The 22,746-nt window shown below is 46.3% G+C and overlaps 16 non-coding genes across 16 annotated transcripts; 13 read left to right on the top strand and 3 right to left on the bottom strand.

Moving 5' to 3' along the window:
* Positions 1 to 290: 290 nt before the first annotated feature.
* Positions 291 to 363, top strand: trnav-cac (transfer RNA valine (anticodon CAC)). The gene has a single exon. It is a non-coding gene; the product is annotated as a tRNA-Val (tRNA).
* A 337-nt stretch (positions 364 to 700) lies between these two features.
* Positions 701 to 773, top strand: trnav-aac (transfer RNA valine (anticodon AAC)). Its single transcript has one exon. It is a non-coding gene; the product is annotated as a tRNA-Val (tRNA).
* A 673-nt stretch (positions 774 to 1,446) lies between these two features.
* trnav-cac (transfer RNA valine (anticodon CAC)) lies at positions 1,447 to 1,519 on the top strand. The gene has a single exon. It is a non-coding gene; the product is annotated as a tRNA-Val (tRNA).
* Positions 1,520 to 1,856: 337 nt separating this feature from the next.
* Positions 1,857 to 1,929, top strand: trnav-aac (transfer RNA valine (anticodon AAC)). The gene has a single exon. It is a non-coding gene; the product is annotated as a tRNA-Val (tRNA).
* Positions 1,930 to 2,611: 682 nt separating this feature from the next.
* Positions 2,612 to 2,684, top strand: trnav-cac (transfer RNA valine (anticodon CAC)). Its single transcript has one exon. It is a non-coding gene; the product is annotated as a tRNA-Val (tRNA).
* A 337-nt stretch (positions 2,685 to 3,021) lies between these two features.
* trnav-aac (transfer RNA valine (anticodon AAC)) lies at positions 3,022 to 3,094 on the top strand. The gene has a single exon. It is a non-coding gene; the product is annotated as a tRNA-Val (tRNA).
* Positions 3,095 to 3,776: 682 nt separating this feature from the next.
* Positions 3,777 to 3,849, top strand: trnav-cac (transfer RNA valine (anticodon CAC)). Its single transcript has one exon. It is a non-coding gene; the product is annotated as a tRNA-Val (tRNA).
* Positions 3,850 to 4,186: 337 nt separating this feature from the next.
* trnav-aac (transfer RNA valine (anticodon AAC)) lies at positions 4,187 to 4,259 on the top strand. The gene has a single exon. It is a non-coding gene; the product is annotated as a tRNA-Val (tRNA).
* A 673-nt stretch (positions 4,260 to 4,932) lies between these two features.
* trnav-cac (transfer RNA valine (anticodon CAC)) lies at positions 4,933 to 5,005 on the top strand. The gene has a single exon. It is a non-coding gene; the product is annotated as a tRNA-Val (tRNA).
* A 337-nt stretch (positions 5,006 to 5,342) lies between these two features.
* On the top strand, positions 5,343 to 5,415 carry trnav-aac (transfer RNA valine (anticodon AAC)). Its single transcript has one exon. It is a non-coding gene; the product is annotated as a tRNA-Val (tRNA).
* Positions 5,416 to 6,088: 673 nt separating this feature from the next.
* trnav-cac (transfer RNA valine (anticodon CAC)) lies at positions 6,089 to 6,161 on the top strand. The gene has a single exon. It is a non-coding gene; the product is annotated as a tRNA-Val (tRNA).
* Positions 6,162 to 6,498: 337 nt separating this feature from the next.
* trnav-aac (transfer RNA valine (anticodon AAC)) lies at positions 6,499 to 6,571 on the top strand. Its single transcript has one exon. It is a non-coding gene; the product is annotated as a tRNA-Val (tRNA).
* Positions 6,572 to 7,244: 673 nt separating this feature from the next.
* Positions 7,245 to 7,317, top strand: trnav-cac (transfer RNA valine (anticodon CAC)). Its single transcript has one exon. It is a non-coding gene; the product is annotated as a tRNA-Val (tRNA).
* Positions 7,318 to 13,098: 5,781 nt separating this feature from the next.
* On the bottom strand, positions 13,099 to 13,171 carry trnar-ucg (transfer RNA arginine (anticodon UCG)). Its single transcript has one exon. It is a non-coding gene; the product is annotated as a tRNA-Arg (tRNA).
* Positions 13,172 to 13,486: 315 nt separating this feature from the next.
* trnar-ucg (transfer RNA arginine (anticodon UCG)) lies at positions 13,487 to 13,559 on the bottom strand. The gene has a single exon. It is a non-coding gene; the product is annotated as a tRNA-Arg (tRNA).
* A 314-nt stretch (positions 13,560 to 13,873) lies between these two features.
* Positions 13,874 to 13,946, bottom strand: trnar-ucg (transfer RNA arginine (anticodon UCG)). The gene has a single exon. It is a non-coding gene; the product is annotated as a tRNA-Arg (tRNA).
* Positions 13,947 to 22,746: the final 8,800 nt, after the last annotated feature.

Genomic DNA, 22,746 nt, shown 5'->3' with positions numbered 1-22,746 from the left:
TGCATTTGAATCAGGTGTGTTGGAGCCAAGAAACCTCTAAAAACATGCAGGACAGGGGTTCCCTGAGGACAGGGTTAAGAACCACTGATCTAAAGCATGCTGGCCTGAGGACAAGGGTTGAGAACCACTGCCTTAGACCGTCTCAGTGCCCGCTGACTTGTTTAAGAACCATATCAACTGGTTCATGAGCCCAAATGCCCATTTGACATGATAAAGGCGTGTCCTCGTTCTGTGTCCTTGTTTGTGTGTGTGTGGGTGTGCAGTGAGATTCTGTTGTTGGTTAGGAAGAAGTTTCCGTAGTGTAGTGGTTATCACGTTCGCCTCACACGCGAAAGGTCCCCTGTTCGAGACCGGGCGGAAACATGTCCCCTTTTATCAGCAGTCTCGTAAATAATTGATGCATTGTCGACAGTTACAAGTTTGTTGGAGTACCCTGGTGCCACATGCTCCGTCGTTTTCTGTAGAGCTTGGTAAGGGTCCAATCAGGTCTAACGCATGCAGAGCAGGGAAACCTGAGGTCCAGGATTGGGAAAGGTTGCTTTGGACAATCTCATTTGTTGCTAGCTTGCTGAAGAAGAGTATCAACTAGTTCATGAGTCGAAATGCCCATGTCAAGATTTTAAATGTGTGTCCTTGTTCTGTTTCCTTGTTACTTGCGTGTTTGTGTGTGCACTGGGCTTCTGTCTTTCAGGATTTGGCAGTTTCCGTAGTGTAGCGGTTATCACATTCGCTTAACAGGCGAAAGGTCCCAGGTTCGAGACCGGGTGGAAACTTCTGCATCTTTCCTCGGTTTTCGTCCAATGGCGATCCTCTCGAGAGTAGTTAATGTCCCATGTAGTCCCAATGTCCCAAGAAGTCCCATGATTCAGTGGAGTTGACATGTTATTCTTTGAAATGGGAAGTCAGTGCCACTTGTGCGGATTCGCCTTTTAAGCCGTTCCGTTGTTTCTACCAGTCGGTAGAATCCCGTTCAGCAAGATTACCATGAATGTCATGGGCCAAGGACCTTTGTTACTTCTGAGACCTTCAGACCAGTCGTTCGCGATCCTGGTCCCACCTGCCCTGCCCTGCATGTTTGAGATGTTTCCCTGCTCCAACACACCCGATTCAAATAAGTGGGTCGTTATGTAGCTCTCTAGAAGCCTTGTAACGAACATGCATTTGAATCAGGTGTGTTGGAGCCAAGAAACCTCTAAAAACATGCAGGACAGGGGTTCCCTGAGGACAGGGTTAAGAACCACTGATCTAAAGCATGCTGGCCTGAGGACAAGGGTTGAGAACCACTGCCTTAGACCGTCTCAGTGCCCGCTGACTTGTTGAAGAACCATATCAACTGGTTCATGAGCCCAAATGCCCATTTGACATAATAAAGGCGTGTCCTCGTTCTGTGTCCTTGTTTGTGTGTGTGGGGGTGTGCAGTGAGATTCTGTTGTTGGTTAGGAAGAAGTTTCCGTAGTGTAGTGGTTATCACGTTCGCCTCACACGCGAAAGGTCCCCGGTTCGAGACCGGGCGGAAACATGTCCCCTTTTATCAGCAGTCTCGTAAATAATTGATGCATTGTCGACAGTTACAAGTTTGTTGGAGTACCCTGGTGCCACATGCTCCGTCGTTTTCTGTAGAGCTTGGTAAGGGTCCAATCAGGTCTAACGCATGCAGAGCAGGGAAACCTGAGGTCCAGGATTGGGAAAGGTTGCTTTGGACAATCTCATTTGTTGCTAGCTTGCTGAAGAAGAGTATCAACTAGTTCATGAGCCGAAATGCCCATGTCAAGATTTTAAATGTGTGTCCTTGTTCTGTTTCCTTGTTACTTGCGTGTTTGTGTGTGCACTGGGCTTCTGTCTTTCAGGAGTTGGCAGTTTCCGTAGTGTAGCGGTTATCACGTTCGCTTAACACGCGAAAGGTCCCCGATTCGAGACCGGGTGGAAACTTCTGCATCTTTCCTCGGTTTTCGTCCAATGGCGATCCTCTCGAGAGTAGTTAATGTCCCATGTAGTCCCAATGTCCCAAGAAGTCCCATGATTCAGTGGAGTTGACATGTCATTCTTTGAAATGGGAAGTCAGCTACCCTGGTGCCACTTGTGCGGATTCGCCTTTTAAGCCGTTCCGTTGTTTCTACCAGTCGGTAGAATCCCGTTCAGCAAGATTACCATGAATGTCATGGGCCAAGGACCTTTGTTACTTCTGAGACCTTCAGACCAGTCGTTCGCGATCCTGGTCCCACCTGCCCTGCCCTGCATGTTTGAGATGTTTCCCTGCTCCAACACACCCGATTCAAATAAGTGGGTCGTTATGTAGCTCTCTAGAAGCCTTGTAACGAACATGCATTTGAATCAGGTGTGTTGGAGCCAAGAAACCTCTAAAAACATGCAGGACAGGGGTTCCCTGAGGACAGGGTTAAGAACCACTGATCTAAAGCATGCTGGCCTGAGGACAAGGGTTGAGAACCACTGCCTTAGACCGTCTCAGTGCCCGCTGACTTGTTGAAGAACCATATCAACTGGTTCATGAGCCCAAATGCCCATTTGACATAATAAAGGCGTGTCCTCGTTCTGTGTCCTTGTTTGTGTGTGTGGGGGTGTGCAGTGAGATTCTGTTGTTGGTTAGGAAGAAGTTTCCGTAGTGTAGTGGTTATCACGTTCGCCTCACACGCGAAAGGTCCCCGGTTCGAGACCGGGCGGAAACATGTCCCCTTTTATCAGCAGTCTCGTAAATAATTGATGCATTGTCGACAGTTACAAGTTTGTTGGAGTACCCTGGTGCCACATGCTCCGTCGTTTTCTGTAGAGCTTGGTAAGGGTCCAATCAGGTCTAACGCATGCAGAGCAGGGAAACCTGAGGTCCAGGATTGGGAAAGGTTGCTTTGGACAATCTCATTTGTTGCTAGCTTGCTGAAGAAGAGTATCAACTAGTTCATGAGCCGAAATGCCCATGTCAAGATTTTAAATGTGTGTCCTTGTTCTGTTTCCTTGTTACTTGCGTGTTTGTGTGTGCACTGGGCTTCTGTCTTTCAGGAGTTGGCAGTTTCCGTAGTGTAGCGGTTATCACGTTCGCTTAACACGCGAAAGGTCCCCGATTCGAGACCGGGTGGAAACTTCTGCATCTTTCCTCGGTTTTCGTCCAATGGCGATCCTCTCGAGAGTAGTTAATGTCCCATGTAGTCCCAATGTCCCAAGAAGTCCCATGATTCAGTGGAGTTGACATGTCATTCTTTGAAATGGGAAGTCAGCTACCCTGGTGCCACTTGTGCGGATTCGCCTTTTAAGCCGTTCCGTTGTTTCTACCAGTCGGTAGAATCCCGTTCAGCAAGATTACCATGAATGTCATGGGCCAAGGACCTTTGTTACTTCTGAGACCTTCAGACCAGTCGTTCGCGATCCTGGTCCCACCTGCCCTGCCCTGCATGTTTGAGATGTTTCCCTGCTCCAACACACCCGATTCAAATAAGTGGGTCGTTATGTAGCTCTCTAGAAGCCTTGTAACGAACATGCATTTGAATCAGGTGTGTTGGAGCCAAGAAACCTCTAAAAACATGCAGGACAGGGGTTCCCTGAGGACAGGGTTAAGAACCACTGATCTAAAGCATGCTGGCCTGAGGACAAGGGTTGAGAACCACTGCCTTAGACCGTCTCAGTGCCCGCTGACTTGTTGAAGAACCATATCAACTGGTTCATGAGCCCAAATGCCCATTTGACATAATAAAGGCGTGTCCTCGTTCTGTGTCCTTGTTTGTGTGTGTGGGGGTGTGCAGTGAGATTCTGTTGTTGGTTAGGAAGAAGTTTCCGTAGTGTAGTGGTTATCACGTTCGCCTCACACGCGAAAGGTCCCCGGTTCGAGACCGGGCGGAAACATGTCCCCTTTTATCAGCAGTCTCGTAAATAATTGATGCATTGTCGACAGTTACAAGTTTGTTGGAGTACCCTGGTGCCACATGCTCCGTCGTTTTCTGTAGAGCTTGGTAAGGGTCCAATCAGGTCTAACGCATGCAGAGCAGGGAAACCTGAGGTCCAGGATTGGGAAAGGTTGCTTTGGACAATCTCATTTGTTGCTAGCTTGCTGAAGAAGAGTATCAACTAGTTCATGAGTCGAAATGCCCATGTCAAGATTTTAAATGTGTGTCCTTGTTCTGTTTCCTTGTTACTTGCGTGTTTGTGTGTGCACTGGGCTTCTGTCTTTCAGGATTTGGCAGTTTCCGTAGTGTAGCGGTTATCACATTCGCTTAACAGGCGAAAGGTCCCAGGTTCGAGACCGGGTGGAAACTTCTGCATCTTTCCTCGGTTTTCGTCCAATGGCGATCCTCTCGAGAGTAGTTAATGTCCCATGTAGTCCCAATGTCCCAAGAAGTCCCATGATTCAGTGGAGTTGACATGTTATTCTTTGAAATGGGAAGTCAGTGCCACTTGTGCGGATTCGCCTTTTAAGCCGTTCCGTTGTTTCTACCAGTCGGTAGAATCCCGTTCAGCAAGATTACCATGAATGTCATGGGCCAAGGACCTTTGTTACTTCTGAGACCTTCAGACCAGTCGTTCGCGATCCTGGTCCCACCTGCCCTGCCCTGCATGTTTGAGATGTTTCCCTGCTCCAACACACCCGATTCAAATAAGTGGGTCGTTATGTAGCTCTCTAGAAGCCTTGTAACGAACATGCATTTGAATCAGGTGTGTTGGAGCCAAGAAACCTCTAAAAACATGCAGGACAGGGGTTCCCTGAGGACAGGGTTAAGAACCACTGATCTAAAGCATGCTGGCCTGAGGACAAGGGTTGAGAACCACTGCCTTAGACCGTCTCAGTGCCCGCTGACTTGTTGAAGAACCATATCAACTGGTTCATGAGCCCAGATGCCCATTTGACATAATAAAGGCGTGTCCTCGTTCTGTGTCCTTGTTTGTGTGTGTGGGGGTGTGCAGTGAGATTCTGTTGTTGGTTAGGAAGAAGTTTCCGTAGTGTAGTGGTTATCACGTTCGCCTCACACGCGAAAGGTCCCCGGTTCGAGACCGGGCGGAAACATATCCCCTTTTATCAGCAGTCTCGTAAATAATTGATGCATTGTCGACAGTTACAAGTTTGTTGGAGTACCCTGGTGCCACATGCTCCGTCGTTTTCTGTAGAGCTTGGTAAGGGTCCAATCAGGTCTAACGCATGCAGAGCAGGGAAACCTGAGGTCCAGGATTGGGAAAGGTTGCTTTGGACAATCTCATTTGTTGCTAGCTTGCTGAAGAAGAGTATCAACTAGTTCATGAGTCGAAATGCCCATGTCAAGATTTTAAATGTGTGTCCTTGTTCTGTTTCCTTGTTACTTGCGTGTTTGTGTGTGCACTGGGCTTCTGTCTTTCAGGATTTGGCAGTTTCCGTAGTGTAGCGGTTATCACATTCGCTTAACAGGCGAAAGGTCCCAGGTTCGAGACCGGGTGGAAACTTCTGCATCTTTCCTCGGTTTTCGTCCAATGGCGATCCTCTCGAGAGTAGTTAATGTCCCATGTAGTCCCAATGTCCCAAGAAGTCCCATGATTCAGTGGAGTTGACATGTTATTCTTTGAAATGGGAAGTCAGTGCCACTTGTGCGGATTCGCCTTTTAAGCCGTTCCGTTGTTTCTACCAGTCGGTAGAATCCCGTTCAGCAAGATTACCATGAATGTCATGGGCCAAGGACCTTTGTTACTTCTGAGACCTTCAGACCAGTCGTTCGCGATCCTGGTCCCACCTGCCCTGCCCTGCATGTTTGAGATGTTTCCCTGCTCCAACACACCCGATTCAAATAAGTGGGTCGTTATGTAGCTCTCTAGAAGCCTTGTAACGAACATGCATTTGAATCAGGTGTGTTGGAGCCAAGAAACCTCTAAAAACATGCAGGACAGGGGTTCCCTGAGGACAGGGTTAAGAACCACTGATCTAAAGCATGCTGGCCTGAGGACAAGGGTTGAGAACCACTGCCTTAGACCGTCTCAGTGCCCGCTGACTTGTTGAAGAACCATATCAACTGGTTCATGAGCCCAAATGCCCATTTGACATAATAAAGGCGTGTCCTCGTTCTGTGTCCTTGTTTGTGTGTGTGGGGGTGTGCAGTGAGATTCTGTTGTTGGTTAGGAAGAAGTTTCCGTAGTGTAGTGGTTATCACGTTCGCCTCACACGCGAAAGGTCCCCGGTTCGAGACCGGGCGGAAACATGTCCCCTTTTATCAGCAGTCTCGTAAATAATTGATGCATTGTCGACAGTTACAAGTTTGTTGGAGTACCCTGGTGCCACATGCTCCGTCGTTTTCTGTAGAGCTTGGTAAGGGTCCAATCAGGTCTAACGCATGCAGAGCAGGGAAACCTGAGGTCCAGGATTGGGAAAGGTTGCTTTGGACAATCTCATTTGTTGCTAGCTTGCTGAAGAAGAGTATCAACTAGTTCATGAGTCGAAATGCCCATGTCAAGATTTTAAATGTGTGTCCTTGTTCTGTTTCCTTGTTACTTGCGTGTTTGTGTGTGCACTGGGCTTCTGTCTTTCAGGATTTGGCAGTTTCCGTAGTGTAGCGGTTATCACATTCGCTTAACAGGCGAAAGGTCCCAGGTTCGAGACCGGGTGGAAACTTCTGCATCTTTCCTCGGTTTTCGTCCAATGGCGATCCTCTCGAGAGTAGTTAATGTCCCATGTAGTCCCAATGTCCCAAGAAGTCCCATGATTCAGTGGAGTTGACATGTTATTCTTTGAAATGGGAAGTCAGTGCCACTTGTGCGGATTCGCCTTTTAAGCCGTTCCGTTGTTTCTACCAGTCGGTAGAATCCCGTTCAGCAAGATTACCATGAATGTCATGGGCCAAGGACCTTTGTTACTTCTGAGACCTTCAGACCAGTCGTTCGCGATCCTGGTCCCACCTGCCCTGCCCTGCATGTTTGAGATGTTTCCCTGCTCCAACACACCCGATTCAAATAAGTGGGTCGTTATGTAGCTCTCTAGAAGCCTTGTAACGAACATGCATTTGAATCAGGTGTGTTGGAGCCAAGAAACCTCTAAAAACATGCAGGACAGGGGTTCCCTGAGGACAGGGTTAAGAACCACTGATCTAAAGCATGCTGGCCTGAGGACAAGGGTTGAGAACCACTGCCTTAGACCGTCTCAGTGCCCGCTGACTTGTTGAAGAACCATATCAACTGGTTCATGAGCCCAAATGCCCATTTGACATAATAAAGGCGTGTCCTCGTTCTGTGTCCTTGTTTGTGTGTGTGGGGGTGTGCAGTGAGATTCTGTTGTTGGTTAGGAAGAAGTTTCCGTAGTGTAGTGGTTATCACGTTCGCCTCACACGCGAAAGGTCCCCGGTTCGAGACCGGGCGGAAACATGTCCCCTTTTATCAGCAGTCTCGTAAATAATTGATGCATTGTCGACAGTTACAAGTTTGTTGGAGTACCCTGGTGCCACATGCTCCGTCGTTTTCTGTAGAGCTTGGTAAGGGTCCAATCAGGTCTAACGCATGCAGAGCAGGGAAACCTGAGGTCCAGGATTGGGAAAGGTTGCTTTGGACAATCTCATTTGTTGCTAGCTTGCTGAAGAAGAGTATCAACTAGTTCATGAGTCGAAATGCCCATGTCAAGATTTTAAATGTGTGTCCTTGTTCTGTTTCCTTGTTACTTGCGTGTTTGTGTGTGCACTGGGCTTCTGTCTTTCAGGAGTTGGCAGTTTCCGTAGTGTAGCGGTTATCACGTTCGCTTAACCCTCACGCTCTCCTCATTGTCTATGCAGCCTGAACTTATCCTTCGCACTGTCTCCGGGTCATTGTTACCCACAGCGTTGTCTATTACGCCCCCTTCGCGCTGTCTCGGGGGTCGTTGTGACCCACAGCGTGGGAATGAAAGGTTTGACTTTATTTATTTTTGTATTACGAAAAGTTGTCAGAAGACCGCTGTGGGTCACAAGGAACCAGAGACAGTGCGGGGTCTCGTAATAGACAACACAGACGTTGCCGTGTCTAACAAAAAAGCAGAGACAGCACAATAACCCTTACGCTCTCCTCATTGTCTATGCAACCTGAACTTATCCTTCGCGCTGTCTCCGGGTCATTGTGACCCACAGCGTTGTATATTACTCCACCTTCGCGCTGTCTCGGGGGTTGTTGTGACCCACAGCGTTGTCTATTACGCCACCTTCGCGCTGTCTCGGGGGGTCGTTGTGACCCACAGCGTTGTATATTACGCCACCATCGCGCTGTCTCGGGGGTCGTTGTGACCCACAGCGTTGTATATTACGCCACCTTCGCGCTGTCTCGGGGGTCGTTGTGACCCACAGCGTGGGAATGAAAGGTTTGACTTTATTTATTTTTGTATTATGAAAAGTTGTCAGAAGACCGCTGTGGGTCACAAGGAACCGGAGACAGTGCGGGGTCTCGTAATAAACAACACAGACGTTGCCGTGTCTAACAAAAAGGCAGAGACAGCGCAATAAACAAGTCTCCCTGGTGGTCTAGTGGCAAGACTGTGGGGCTTTCAGCTCCGTGGCCCGGGTTCGCTTGACGGTCAGGGCAAATATGATTTCATTTTGATATTTCGACGGATAATGTTTCACTTCACTATTTTTGTATTACGAAAGGTTGTCAGCACGAGGGTGGCGTAACAGACTAGGTATGGTGAGTCACAGCGCAGACTAGGATACAGCGCGAGAGTGTACTAATAGGCTAGGCAGACAAGGCTAGAAATAAAAGGGTTCACTTTTTTTTTTTTATTATGAAAAAGTTGTCACAACGTCAGTTTGCCTCACCACGACTAGGCTAGGAAGACAACGCGAGGAATAAAATCAAATGTTTCACTTTATTTTTGTATCATGAAGTTGTCACACCACGCATGACACCGTGCTTCACAACGACCCGCAGACAGCACTAGGGATAGAACCTCCAGCCCGCCGTCCTGATACATCATCTATACATCCCATGCATGTGTTGGTAGTAGCGTTAGCAGCGCAGTGGCTTGAGCAAAGCCCTCTTCTGCACTCGACTGAGTTGTTCAGTCTTCTGCACACACTCCCGCGGGTCGTCCAGGGTCAACGGGAACCTCTCCTTGGCCGAAGCCCAGCTCGGTGGGGCATGTGGGGCAGTATACATGCGAACAGGATTTGCAGACAGGCCTCTTACACCCGCGACAAACGGTGAACGTTTTACGGTCCTTCTTCACCGGGCAGACTTGACATCTCTTCCTCTTACTGGCAGGGACCGGCGACGTCGGTCCTGCCGATGAGGAGGCGGCGGTGGCGGCTGCTGCTGCCGCTGCGCCATCCTCTCCGGGTCGCCGTTGAGGAGGCGGATCGCGACAGCTGGCCATCCGTAGATCTTTCACAACCGCGGCAGCAGCTCCAGTGCGGGGCAGACATCGTCTTCTTTCGATCAGCGGAGTCACGAGGGCCCTTCCGAGTTGCTCGAGGAAAAACCTTCTCTTGTTGCGCTTACGCGGCATCCAGTTGGGGTTGACCTCTCTCCATATCACAAAGGCGTTGTAGGAGGAGACGTCAACGATGTTGCTGAAGATGACGAGGGGCCAGCGGGCCGTCTTCCTTTTACAGCTGTAGGCCGTGATGACCTTATCCAGATTGTCGACTCCGCCTTTGTTCAAATTATAATCCAGGACGATGGTCGGTTTGCCGTCGTTTCTGTCACTGATTTCAGCGTCTGTGTGGCGTGTGCTCATGAGTAAAACGTTCTTATTTTTCTTCGCGAGGTAGGAAACCAGAGTGGTGGTTGGAGTGAAGGCGAACTGCGACGACAGCACCCGTCGCGTCTTCGTCGTCAGCAGCTCGGACAGGAGCTCGGCCCTGTTCTTTCGCACGGTGCCAACCACGGTCATGTTTCTCGTCGCCATGAGCTCTCGTCCGAGTTCGTAAGAGGTGAAGAAATATGTAGACTTGCATCTTCCAAGCGTAGCTTGATTTTGCATCGCACGCGACCCACGACTTGATGCCGTATTTCGCCGGTTTGCTTGGCATGTACTGCTTGAAAGGACACCGTCCTCTGAACGCGAGCAGTTGTTCGTCCACGGTCACTTCGGGCCCTGGGTCGTAGAGGCGTGGTAATCTCTCTACCCACATATCCCAGACCTCTCTTATCGCCGCCAACTTGTCCGTCGTGCGTCTCGCCGCTCGTGTCCCACGGTCGTCAAATCGTATCGACGTCGAATAGGTGTAGAAGAGTTTCAGCTGCATGGTGGTGCGGAAAATCGCTCTGCCGCTTTGCGCGTCCCATAGACTGGCGGCCGCTTCGCCTCGGGACTTGTACACCCCTGCCAGGATTAGCAGCCCTATGTAGGCACGTAGGTCAGTGGCGTCCATGGCTTTCCACTCCTCTCCGCGTTTCAGATAACCTTCCCGATTTGTCACGTCCAAGATTATTCTTTCGATTTGTGGCGTGACAAAGAGTAAAAATGCGGAGACGATGTCGTGAGCGTGGGAAACGGCGTAAGCTGTGGGTCCTCTGGGGGTCCTCTCTGTACTTTCACGTTGCGACAGCAGCCTCGGATTCCTCCGATACGCAATCGAACACCATTCAATTTGGCCGTTTTTCGACAAGAAAGTATCTCTGTCGATTTGAGGGGCTTGGTCGTCGGCGGCGGCGGCAGCCACTTGTCGTGGTTGACTGCGTCGTACTCTTGCCCGTCTTCCTCTTCTGACACATGCTCCGCGTACTCTTGCCCGTCTTCTTCTTCTTCTTCGTCATCCTCTTCTGCTACATTCTCTGCACACTCTTCCCCGTCATCTTCTGACACATCTTCTGCCTCCTCTTCAGACTCACTTTGCTCGATATTGGCAAACATCTGCTGTAGAACTTGCAGCGCACTGAAATCCCGAGCCATAGCTGCGTTACCCTAGACAGATTCCAAAGGGGCCGCAGCCGCACGGCCGCTTGGCAGACGGGTCCGACCGCGGTTACCATTTGTCTCCCTTGGTTCCGACCTTATCAATTTAATCTAGGTCGACGTGGCCCGTCTCATTGCAAGGCAGCTGCAGAAACGCCACAAGCAAAGAGGCCAGGGTGATAACTATTTACTAATTTTACTTTGTGATATGACACACAATTGTGACGTGTAATGTACAATATAAGCTGATTTTATGAAGGAAGTACATCTACTTTCGGAAACAGTAGTCTACTATTTCACTGAAGTATTAGCATCATGACATTAGCCTCTGTTGCCCGGGTAACACATACTACAGTGGTCTATGATGCATCTGTTTTCAATCGTTAAAATAAACATTACTCACAAATACATTTTCGTTGTAGGATTTATTATGACATTACATTACAAGTAAACGATTTGTGGGTGAAATTATCATTACCTGTGGTTTCAAACCAGTGTTGCTCACTGAAACGCTGTAGCCTACGCGAGACACTACAAAAACATCTACACAGCTGTAGGAAGTCAAATGGCGACAGAACATGTTCGGCACTCCCCTAACTTAAATCAAAAATCTATCTAACTACTAACCTGAACATCATTGCCACAGCCTAAACTTTGTCAATCTGTTCATGAAAATAATTAATTTCAGCCTAAACCGTACAACGGAACGTTAAATCAAATTCAACCAACGCAATCGCTACCAAGACGAACACAGCAGTAGTCTACTAGTACTGTACCGTAGTAGTACAATTTACCAGGGCAGCTTCTCCACACAGGGCTATATCGCATTTTGCGTTGTTACTGACAATGGTCGCTACCAGTGAGCTTTTTATGAATGAGCGATTTTCCACTAAATAAATGTCAAGCTTATTTACGTTTTGGGGGGCATATTTTCAGTTAGCAGATGGTACTGTTTGAATCGCGATTCCATCTTCTACTGCCGGGTAACGTCGTAGAATAATCTTCAAAGGGGGTTCTTTATTAATGAATGAATGCAATGAGTAGGCTACATGCCTGAAAATATCAGGAGAAGGGAAAAACTTAAAATGACGTTTAAGTCATAGAGATTAGGTCAATTTTTACACCGGTCTGCCAAATGTATTCGTTTTGATTCAACGATGAGGCTGCCTCTTGCAGGGGAAATGAGAAGACATCTATTTCATTCTACACTTCACTCGTATTTTCAGTTGTAAATGAGCAGCATTTTTGTCTGTTTTTTTTTAATCTATTTAATCTTTATAAATAATAACTATGCATTTTCATATAAAATATACAGAAATCAGTTGTAAAAATGTCATTCAAAAACGGACCCCTGTGCAACCGACGCAAGCAAGCACACCCTACAATTTCCCCAGAAATTGTACCCTCTCTAGTTTTTTTTCTTTTTGCCCCCCTAAAACTCAGTCAATATTTGGCCTAAATAGACAACCTAGGTGTCAAAAATTTCGTCTTGGTAGCGATTGAGTTGCTTCTATTGGGATTTACGTTCCGTTGCATGGTTTAGGCTCAAGTCAGACGCCTTATCCGTAACGACATGTATTCACTTCTTGCTAATTTAACCACACACACTTTGAGACAGACTTGTTTCCTACAACATGTGAACAACTTTTTCTATAAAGCATCTTCGACAGCTCAACTGGAGTCGCGATCCATCAAGTTCAGATAAACACTTTGAGATGGCTTGTTTCCAAAAACGAGAACAACTTATGGCTTTTAAAGTTCTTCAACAGCAATCAAGATCAATCATGCTGATGACAACCACGAAGGGACTCGAACCCTTAATCTTCTGATCCGAAGTCAGACGTCTTATCCATTAGGCCTCATGGTTTCTTGCTTAAGCATTAACCACAAACATTTTGAGATAGCTTGTTTCCAATTACAAGAACACCATTCCTTAATTAGGCATCTTCAACAGCTTGAGAGGAGTCAAGATGGATCTAGTTCAGAGAAAGGAACACAATTCTGTGGACAACGAGGAAGCGACTCTCAATCTTCTCACCATAAGCCAGACGCCTTATCCGTAACGACATGTATTCACTTCTTGCTAATTTAACCACACACACTTTGAGACAGACTTGTTTCCTACAACATGTGAACAACTTTTTCTATAAAGCACCTTCGACAGCTCAACTGGATTCGTGATCCATCAGGTTCAGATAAACACTTTGAGATGGCTTGTTTCCAAAAACGAGAACAACTTATGGCTTTTAAAGCTCTTCAACAGCAATCAAGATCCATCATGCTGATGACAACCACGAAGGGACTCAAACCCTTAATCTTCTGATTCGAAGTCAGACGCCTTATCCATTAGGCCACGTGGTCTCTTGCTTCAGAAGTAACCACAAACATTTTGAGATAGCTTGTTTCCAATTACGAGAACACTATTCCTTAAGTCAGACGCCTTATCCGTAACGACATGTATTCACTTCTTGCTGATCTAACCACACACACTTTGAGACAGACTTGTTTCCTACAACATGTGAACAACTTTTTCTATAAAGCACCTTCGACAGCTCAACTGGAGTCGTGATCCATCAGGTTCAGATAAACACTTTGAGATGGCTTGTTTCCAAAAACGAGAACAACTGATGGCTTTTAAAGCTCTTCAACAGCAATCAAGATCCATCATGCTGATGACAACCACAAAGGGACTCAAACCCTTAATCTTCTGATTCGAAGTCAGACGCCTTATCCATTAGGCCACGTGGTCTCTTGCTTCAAAGTAACCACAAACATTTTGAGATAGCTTGTTTCCAATTACAAGAACACTATTCCTTAAGTCAGACGCCTTATCCGTAACGACATGTATTCACTTCTTGCTAATTTAACCACACACACTTTGAGACAGACTTGTTTCCTACAACATGTGAACAACTTTTTCTATAAAGCACCTTCGACAGCTCAACTGGATTCGTGATCCATCAGGTTCAGATAAACACTTTGAGATGGCTTGATTCCAAAAACGAGAACAACTGATGGCTTTTAAAGTTCTTCAACAGCAATCAAGATCCATCATGCTGATGACAACCACGAAGGGACTCGAACCCTTAATCTTCTGATCCGAAGTCAGACGCCTTATCCATTAGGCCTCGTGGTTTCTTGCTTAAGAATTAACCACAAACATTTTGAGATAGCTTGTTTTCAATTACAAGAACACCATTCCTTAATTAGGCATCTTCAACAGCTTGAGAGGAGTCAAGATGGATCTAGTTCAGAGAAAGGAACACAATTCTGTGGACAACCAGGAAGCGACTCTCAATCTTCTCACCATAAGCCAGACGCCTTATCCGTAACGACATGTATTCACTTCTTGCTAATTTAACCACACACACTTTGAGACAGACTTGTTTCCTACAACATGGGAACAACTTTTTCCATCAAGCATCTTCGACAGCTCGACTGGAGTCGCGATCCATCAATTATGTTCTTATTTATTTCGAATGGTCCTGATCTGTGTTCTGCATCTCCAGAAGGCCAGACTGAGCCCTGTTGCCCAGTGACATTTGTGAAGGTAAATTAGTATAAATCCCATCGTACTACATCCAATCGTCCCACATACACGTGCGGTTTCCAATACACTAGACACCTGCATGGTCATGTTAGCAGATTGCTTTATATGCAGACTACAGTTTTTTTATCTGACTTATTTTACACAATATTTACCCCAACTAATTTAGGAACACCAATTATTGTATCATTGTGCCACTGTGTGTGTTGAATACCTGCTAGGGAGAGACTATTTTTTACCAGTAAGCACACAAGATGAAATGCTTCACCTTTCATGTCTGTACTGAGAATGAAGCGCCTGGCCAAAGTGAAGTTGTGTAACCAACACACAACTGCATCTGTTTTTAATGTTCTTACAATTCTGACTTAATAAACAAACTATAATTGTGTTCAAAATGTTAATTATTGTAGAATCACATAAGTATTAATAATTATATAAGCTTATATCTTGTTATATTAATTAACTTAAATAGTCCCATTAAATCGACCCTCATAAGACGCTGTATATTTACATGCCATATACTTCAAGGTATCACATAATCAGTCATAAATTTCTTTCCAATAACACTTTTGTGTTTGAAATTGTGTTTTTATTTTCTAGTCGTTCCAGATCTGTGCCCACATCTCCAAGGTTCTTTTCTCTACAGTTTGGACTGCTTCTGGTTAAAGGTTGGTAATAACAAGTACAGGCTACAGTAGCCAGCATTTGAGGTATGTAAACTAGCTTATTTACTCTGTATAAAGATCTTCCGATTCTACTCCACTTTTTCATCCCAGACAAAGCTTACAGGTTTGTAATAACTATTACACATTAATCAGAATTTCAGCCATTTCAGCAGTGTCAATACAGTCATGCCACGTAAGGGAAAGAAATCTCAGTCTGCAAAGCTGCGCTGGTCTAAATTGGACCTTTCAGACCCACGCTTGCAGAGTGCAGAGCCACACAGAAGTGATGGTGAATGTGGACAAGTGTGTAGAAAACCTGTGGTGTCATCCTCATGCACAGCTCAGTTTCCAGTTCAAGAGCCCAATGGAAGTGTGATTTCCACTTCTGAAAATTACAATATTCAAGAACAATGCATCCTACAAAGTCAGATATCAGTGCAGGCGTCAACTCATCAGGGTCGTATTGGCTATGTAAAGTCAAGGAACAAGCAGTGTACATGCATGGCTCTGACATTTTTGGCATATCACAATGAGGTTGATGACCTGAGGAAGGCTGATCTTGACAAGATACTGGACACGGGCAATAGATTGTATGACAAAACTATAAAACAGCTAAAGCGAGGAAAAAAATATAAAAGCCAACACTTGACCATGGAGGAACTACCACACAGAATCAACAATGACCAACATGAGTACAATGTACTTAAATCTCCGGTGGAGATGGGATGCGTGAGAGCCAGGGGAGACGGTCACAACCAGGCTTGGTTTCTTGATCTCTCCACAAGACTTCAGTGTCTCTCTGCGGGTGTTACTCATGCCCTCCTTAGTATATCACCATATTGCATTGCTGTGTTCAGAGACAAGTCTGGAAGATATGGACTGTTTGATTCTCATTGTCGAAATGCAGATGGACTACCTGACAGAAATGGAAAAGCGGTTATGCTTACTTTCACACATTTGAATGAGATGGTTGCAAGGATTCATACTTTGTATGAATTGCTACTGACAGATTGCAGAGGCCCTATTGATGGACTACAGTATGACTTCATGCCAGTCGCATTTCAACATGCAAGACATCTTTCACCGTCCAAGACATCCGGTGGTTCGCCATACCTATCAGTGCAATCTGAAAAGCCACAAAGTGAAAAGCATGTGGAGAAGGTGACACAGACCAAAGATGTAACACAAAATGGATTCCCACCCAACAAACATCTGCAGTCATTCAATGCACCATCCACACAAGGCATGTCAAAGGACAGTAATGCATTTCCCAAGTTAAATGTAGAACAGCGACAAAGAAAAGAGAAGACAAAGAACCCAAGTAATGCATGGTGCACACAACACCAGCAGATACAGAACAGATGCAGATTTCAGAGAAAAGCAAAAAGAAACTTTGCGCCTAAAGTACCACAATGATCATGTTTTCAGAAAACATCACTTAAATAAGCAAAAAGAAGCTTTGCGCCACAAGTACCACAACAATCCTGCTTTCAGGAAAAAACAAAAGGAAGCTTTGCGCCACAAGTATCACAATGATCCTGCTTTCAGAAAACATCATTTGCAACAATGCATCAGTTACATGAAAAGCAAGTGTCACAGTGAAGCATGTTTTAAGATGGCCCACAAGATGCGCTGTGCCTTGAAAGTAAGTAGGAAATACAGACAATGGACTCATTCTACACGTGAATACAATCAACCAGTGGACAACAGCCTAATGCAGACAGCTATATCCACTTTCAAGGAATGCATTAAAGCTGGACCAACTTTTGTGTGCACAATGTGCCATCGCACCCTTTTCCCCAACCAAGTAAAGTGTTGCAATCGCAGCAATTACAAGAAGAATCCACACATTGTTGCTGTCTGTTTGACAGGGCAATATGTCCATGTGTGCGACGATAAATGTCAAGGTCCTGAACAATGCACTGTACCAGAAGAAAGGAAAAAAGAGTGGATTTGTCACAGCTGTCATTCCCATTTGAAGGCAGGAAACAAATCATCCATTGCTGTGGCTAACAACCTGGAGCTGGAGCCCATTCCCCCAGAGCTCTGTGATTTGAACGTGCTGGAAAGACAACTTTTGGCTAAAATACTGCCATTTGCCAAGATTGTCACACTTCCAAAAGGTCGACAAGCAGCTATACATGGCGCTGTGGTGTCGGTGCCATCCGAGGTGGAAACAACGGTAAATACTTTACCAAGACCATGCAGTTCATCCCAGTTATACAGAGTGAAGCTGAAAAGACGTCTGGTTTACAAAGGCCACCAGCTGTTTCACACTGTAAACATGAGAAATGTAGTAGCAGGACTATCAAAGCTCATTGACACACACCCTGACTACAGAAACGTTACAATCAGAGCTGATGAGAGAACGGATGATGATGATGAGATGGACCTTGATAGCGGTGATGAAACTGAAAGTGCTGATCTATCAGAGGTAAAGTCTGCAGCTTTACAGCCTGCTTATGAGCAACAGGAAGACCATGACCAACAACCTCCCAATGCAGAGACTGAAAAAGCTGCACTAAGACCTGGAGTTGGCTTGGACAGTTGTTTACAGCCACTTGACCTTGGAGAAGAAACACTGACCTACGGAGATGGGATTTTCAGCATCGCACCAGCACAAGGAAACACGCCTGTTAGCTTTTTCCAAGTCCCAAGGCTTGAGGCAATGGCTTTCCCTGTTCAGTTCCCTACTGGAAGGAATACATTAGACGAGACAAGACAAGTCAAACTATCCCCAAGCATGTATTTCAATGCAAGGCTTTTCTGTGTTGACACTCGTTTTGCAAGAGACCAAAGCTACCTGTTTTTTGCGCAGTTTGTCACAGAGACTCACCTGGCAAAAAGCAGCATGTCAATTCAGTTAAGGAAAGGAAAATCCAAGACCAAGGACGGACGGAAAATATCCAACAAGTTGCTACAGGACAGAGGAGAGGTTGGTGAGGAACAGAGATGCTACAAGATTCATGCAACCACTGAGAGGGACTCCAGCTTACTGGGATAGAACTCTGAAGGATTTGCTAGCCACGGTCAGACAACTAGGAAAGCCAACTTTCTTCCTGACCTTCTCTGCTGCAGAATTCAGATGGCCAGAGGTAATCACAGCCATCAAAGCACAACAAGGTCAACGGGTGGATTTTTCTGAGCTAGACTGGGCTGAGAAATGTGACATTCTCAGAAGTAACCCTGTAACCACCATGCGCATGTTTGACAAGAGGGTTGATGCTCTGATGAGACAGTTGCTGTTGGGTCCTGCGCAGCCAATCGGTGAAGTTATCGATTACTTTTACCTGGTAGAATTTCAGGCGAGAGGAAGCCCCCATATACATTGTCTCTGTTGGGTAGCAGGAGCTCCTATCGTCGGAGAAGACCGGGATGACGAGGTATGTGACTTTGTGGATCGCTACATTTCATGCCAGCTGCCTGATGAAGACAAACAACCCTTACTTCACAGATATGTCACAGACGTTCAAATGCACAGCAGAAGTCATTCCAACTCATGCAGGAAAGGTAACAAAGTATGCAGATTTGGATTTCCAAAACCACCTATAAAAAAAACGTGCGTAACTTACCCTATGCCACAAGAAGAGGAAGGACCACCCCAAGAACCTGCAATGGCACCACAAGCAGCCAAGAACAAACTGAAACCGGTCTGGGACTTGCTAAACGACCCAAAAGCACAGGTTGAAGACATGTCACAGCTATTGGCGCAGTGTAATATGACGTTTGATGAGTACGACACGTATGTTGAGTCTTTGACCTCCGCAAGCGTCATTTTAATGAAGCGTGATGTCAAGGACTGCTGGGTGAACAACTACAATCCAAATTTGCTAATGGCGTGGAACGCAAACATGGACATCCAGTACATTCTTGATGAGTATGGTTGCATCATGTACATGCTCTCCTACATATCCAAGCCAGAGCGTGAGATGAGTGACTATCTCAAAACGATAGTCAAAGACATGAGCCCAGAAAATCAGACGGAACGAGATGAAATGAAAGGTGTCCTTCAGGCTTATTCCAAACACAGAGAGGTCAGCGCCCAGGAGTCTGTGGCCCGTACGTGCAGCCTGAAAATGAAGTCTTGCTCACGTGGGGTTTTATTTCTACAAATGAGTGACAATGCACTGAAAATGAATCTCCCACTTTGCGCATTGCAGAAGAAACCAGAGGAAAGTGAGAATGTGTGGATGACGGGTATACCCGACAAATACAGAGCCAGGCCTGAAACGCCAGAGTTTGAAAACATGTGTCTAGCAGATTTTGCATCACATTACAGGATTGTCTACGGCAAGGAAACAGAAGATGGCAAGCGTGTCAGCCTATTAAAACAACATGGGAATGATCCAGAAACGCACCAGAGGGAAGCCTGCAATCATCAGATATGCTCGCTTTTCAGAAAAGAAGGACAGGAACCGCTGCTTTCAACATTTCAGGCAACACTTTGCATTATGTCCTAAAGTTGCCACGATGCTTAAAGCCACCGTACCAAGGACTTGGAAATCTCATAGATGAAGTGAGGGCCCAGTTATCAAACGCCGAGATCATCATTATTGACGAGGTGTCAATGATTTCAAAGCCCTTGTTTGCCTACGTCAACTGGAGATTACAGCAAATCAAAGGCAGTAAGAAGCCGTTTGGTGGCATGTCGGTACTGGAAGTAGGAGACTTTTATCAGCTCCCCCCACTGGGAAGAAGTAAACCGCTCTGCGTGTTTGAGGAAGATACAGATGACTTCTGGAAAGACTACTTTCAAATGATCACACTGACGGAGATTATGCGACAGAGAGATGATGTTGCATTCGCTGAGGTTTTGAATAGAATCAGAGTGAAGCAGAAGACGGATGCCTTAAGCAACGATGACAAAGCTCTGCTTCATCAGGCTGTGACTGACCCCGCCCGCTGCCCTAATGACGTGCTACACATCTTTTCCACCAACAAAGAAGTTGATAAACATAATGCTGCAACTGTGTCTGTCCTCCATTCCAACGTCATCAATATAGATGCAGAGGACTATAGAAGAGACCCTAAAACTGGAGTGATGAAAAAGCAACGCCATCCTTTAAAAGGACAAAAGGACAATCTACTTGACATGCTACAAGCAGCTGAAGGTGCCCGAATCATGATCACCAGAAACATAGATGTGGAAGACGGGCTTGTTAACGGGACATTTGGAAAGATTGCGAGAATAGTCACCCAGACAGAGAATGGTGTTACAGCTATAAACTCGCTGGGACTTGTGCTGGACAATCCAAATGCAGGACAAAGGTATCGGGACAATTCATCAGGTGATGCTGGACACTTGGTGTACATAGAGAGGGTAGAGGAAAACCTGAAACAAAAAGGAGTGGTTCGCAGGCAGTTTCCCGTCAGGCTGGCTTTTGCATGTACAATTCACAAAGTCCAAGGAATGACAACACAATCTGCAGTGGTTTCATTAAAACGTGTCTTCCAACCCGGAATGGTCTACGTGGCTCTGAGTAGAACAACTTCACTGCAAGGACTGAAAATGACGGACTTTGATGAGAAGAAGATATTTTGTGATCCTGCAATCACAGCATCACTGGACTCAATGACAAGAGCATCGTTGGACAGCACTATGCCACTTATCAAGTATCAACAGACCACACACGAGGCGCAAACATTGACGATAATCCATCACAACATGGAAGGATTGCCAGCTCACGTTGCCGATATCAAATCTCATCACCAGTTGACACTTGGAGACGTTTTATGTTTTACCGAAACTCATCTATCAGGATCTTTTGTTGCTGAAAGTCTACAACTGGAGGGCTACAACATGTTCAAACGCAACAGACACCTCTCTTACACCAACCATCCTCACATTGCAAGTAGAAGCGGAGGTGGTGTCGCTATGTATGTCCGAAACCATTACCATGCCTGTGAAAAGCAGTACCTTCAAAATGTTACTGACTTGGAGTTTTTGGTTGTCAAACTGGAGTCCCCTGTCAAAGCTTTGATTGCTGTTGTGTACAGACCACCGGATTACAATATTGGACACTTCCTTTCAAACCTGCAAAGCCTCTTGGAATCTTTAGACGTTATGGATTGCCAGCCTATCGTACTTTGTGTAGATTTCAATGAAGATTTACTGTCCAGTGGAAAAAAGCCAATATCCAACCTTCTTCAGTCAAGAGGATATACACAACTGGTCAGAGAAGCCACCACTGAGAAGAACACACTGTTGGATCATATTTACATCTCCAGATCACAAGACTGTCTCCAATCAGGATTATTGCAAACTTACTACAGCTATCATAATCCTGTATATTGTATTCTAACTTCTAACATCTAGGGCAAAGAAAAAACATGACTGTCCAAACACAGTCAGCGGCTCCGAAGTCTTCCAACACAGGATCTCATCAACACGACGTCACGCCACAACAGCCGACCAGCCACTCAACTCTGTATTTTCTAATGACATCTTGGTGATATGAGACAGGTGGCCCGTTTACAGGGGGACTCCTTGTTAAGCCAAGATGTCACGCCACAAAACCCACCAGCATCTCCAGACTTTCAAATCAACGCAGGATCCCATCAACACAACAAGAAGACCAACAAGAAGAATTTGTCACGCCATGACAAAGGTACAACAAAACAACTCACCACCAAACGACAACCAACCAGCACTTGTCATCTATATGGATAGTACGCCTCCATCCCTCCATTTCACGTTGTCTGATCAAGTGGGCCTGTGCGGCACTGACGGGCCTAACTCTGCTGTATTTTCTCATGACATCTTGGTGATATGAGACAGGGGGCCCTAATATAGGGTGACTCCTTGTTAAGCCAAGATGTCACGCCACAAAAACCCACCAGCATCTCCAGCCTTCGAAATCAACGCAGGATCCCATCAACACAACAAGAAGACATCACGCCACAGCAACCGACCAGCCACTCAACAGCCTTCCATCCAACGCAGGATCCCATCAACACAACAAGAAGACCAACAAGAAGACATCACGCCACAGCAACCGACCAGCCACTCAACAGCCTTCCGTCCAACGCAGGATCCCATCAACACAACAAGAAGACCAACAAGAAGACATCACGCCACAACAACCGACCAGCCACTTAACTCTGGTGTATTTTCTAATGACATCTTGGTGATATGAGACAGGGGGCCCTATTACAGGGTGCCTCCTTGTTAAGCCAAGGTGTCACGCCACAAAACCCACCAGCCACTCAACAGCCTTTCAAACCAACACAGTGTCATGGGCACAGCAGCAATATGTCACGCCCTGGCAACTCACCACCAAACGACAACTAACCAGCACTTGTCATCATATGGATAGTACGCCTCCAACCCTCCACGTTGTCTGATCAAGTGGGCCTGTGCGGCACTGACAGACCAACCAGCACTTGTCATCATATGGATAGTACGCCTCCAACCCTGCACGTTGTCTGATCAAGTGGGCCTGTGCAGCACTGACAGACCAACCAGCACTTGTCATCATATGGATAGTACGACTCCAACCCTCCACGTTGTCTGATCAAGTGGGCCTGTACGGCACTGACAGACCAACCAGCACTTGTCATCATATGGATAGTACGCCTCCAACCCTGCACGTTGTCTGATCAAGTGGGCCTGTGCAGCACTGACAGACCAACCAGCACTTGTCATCATATGGATAGTACGCCTCCAACCCTCCACGTTGTCTGATCAAGTGGGCCTGTGCGGCACTGACAGGCCTAACTCTGCT

This window comes from Osmerus eperlanus, chromosome 11 (genome assembly GCF_963692335.1).
Source record: "Osmerus eperlanus chromosome 11, fOsmEpe2.1, whole genome shotgun sequence".
Classification (NCBI taxonomy): domain Eukaryota; kingdom Metazoa; phylum Chordata; class Actinopteri; order Osmeriformes; family Osmeridae; genus Osmerus; species Osmerus eperlanus.
This window is presented reverse-complemented; position numbering and strand designations above follow the sequence as displayed.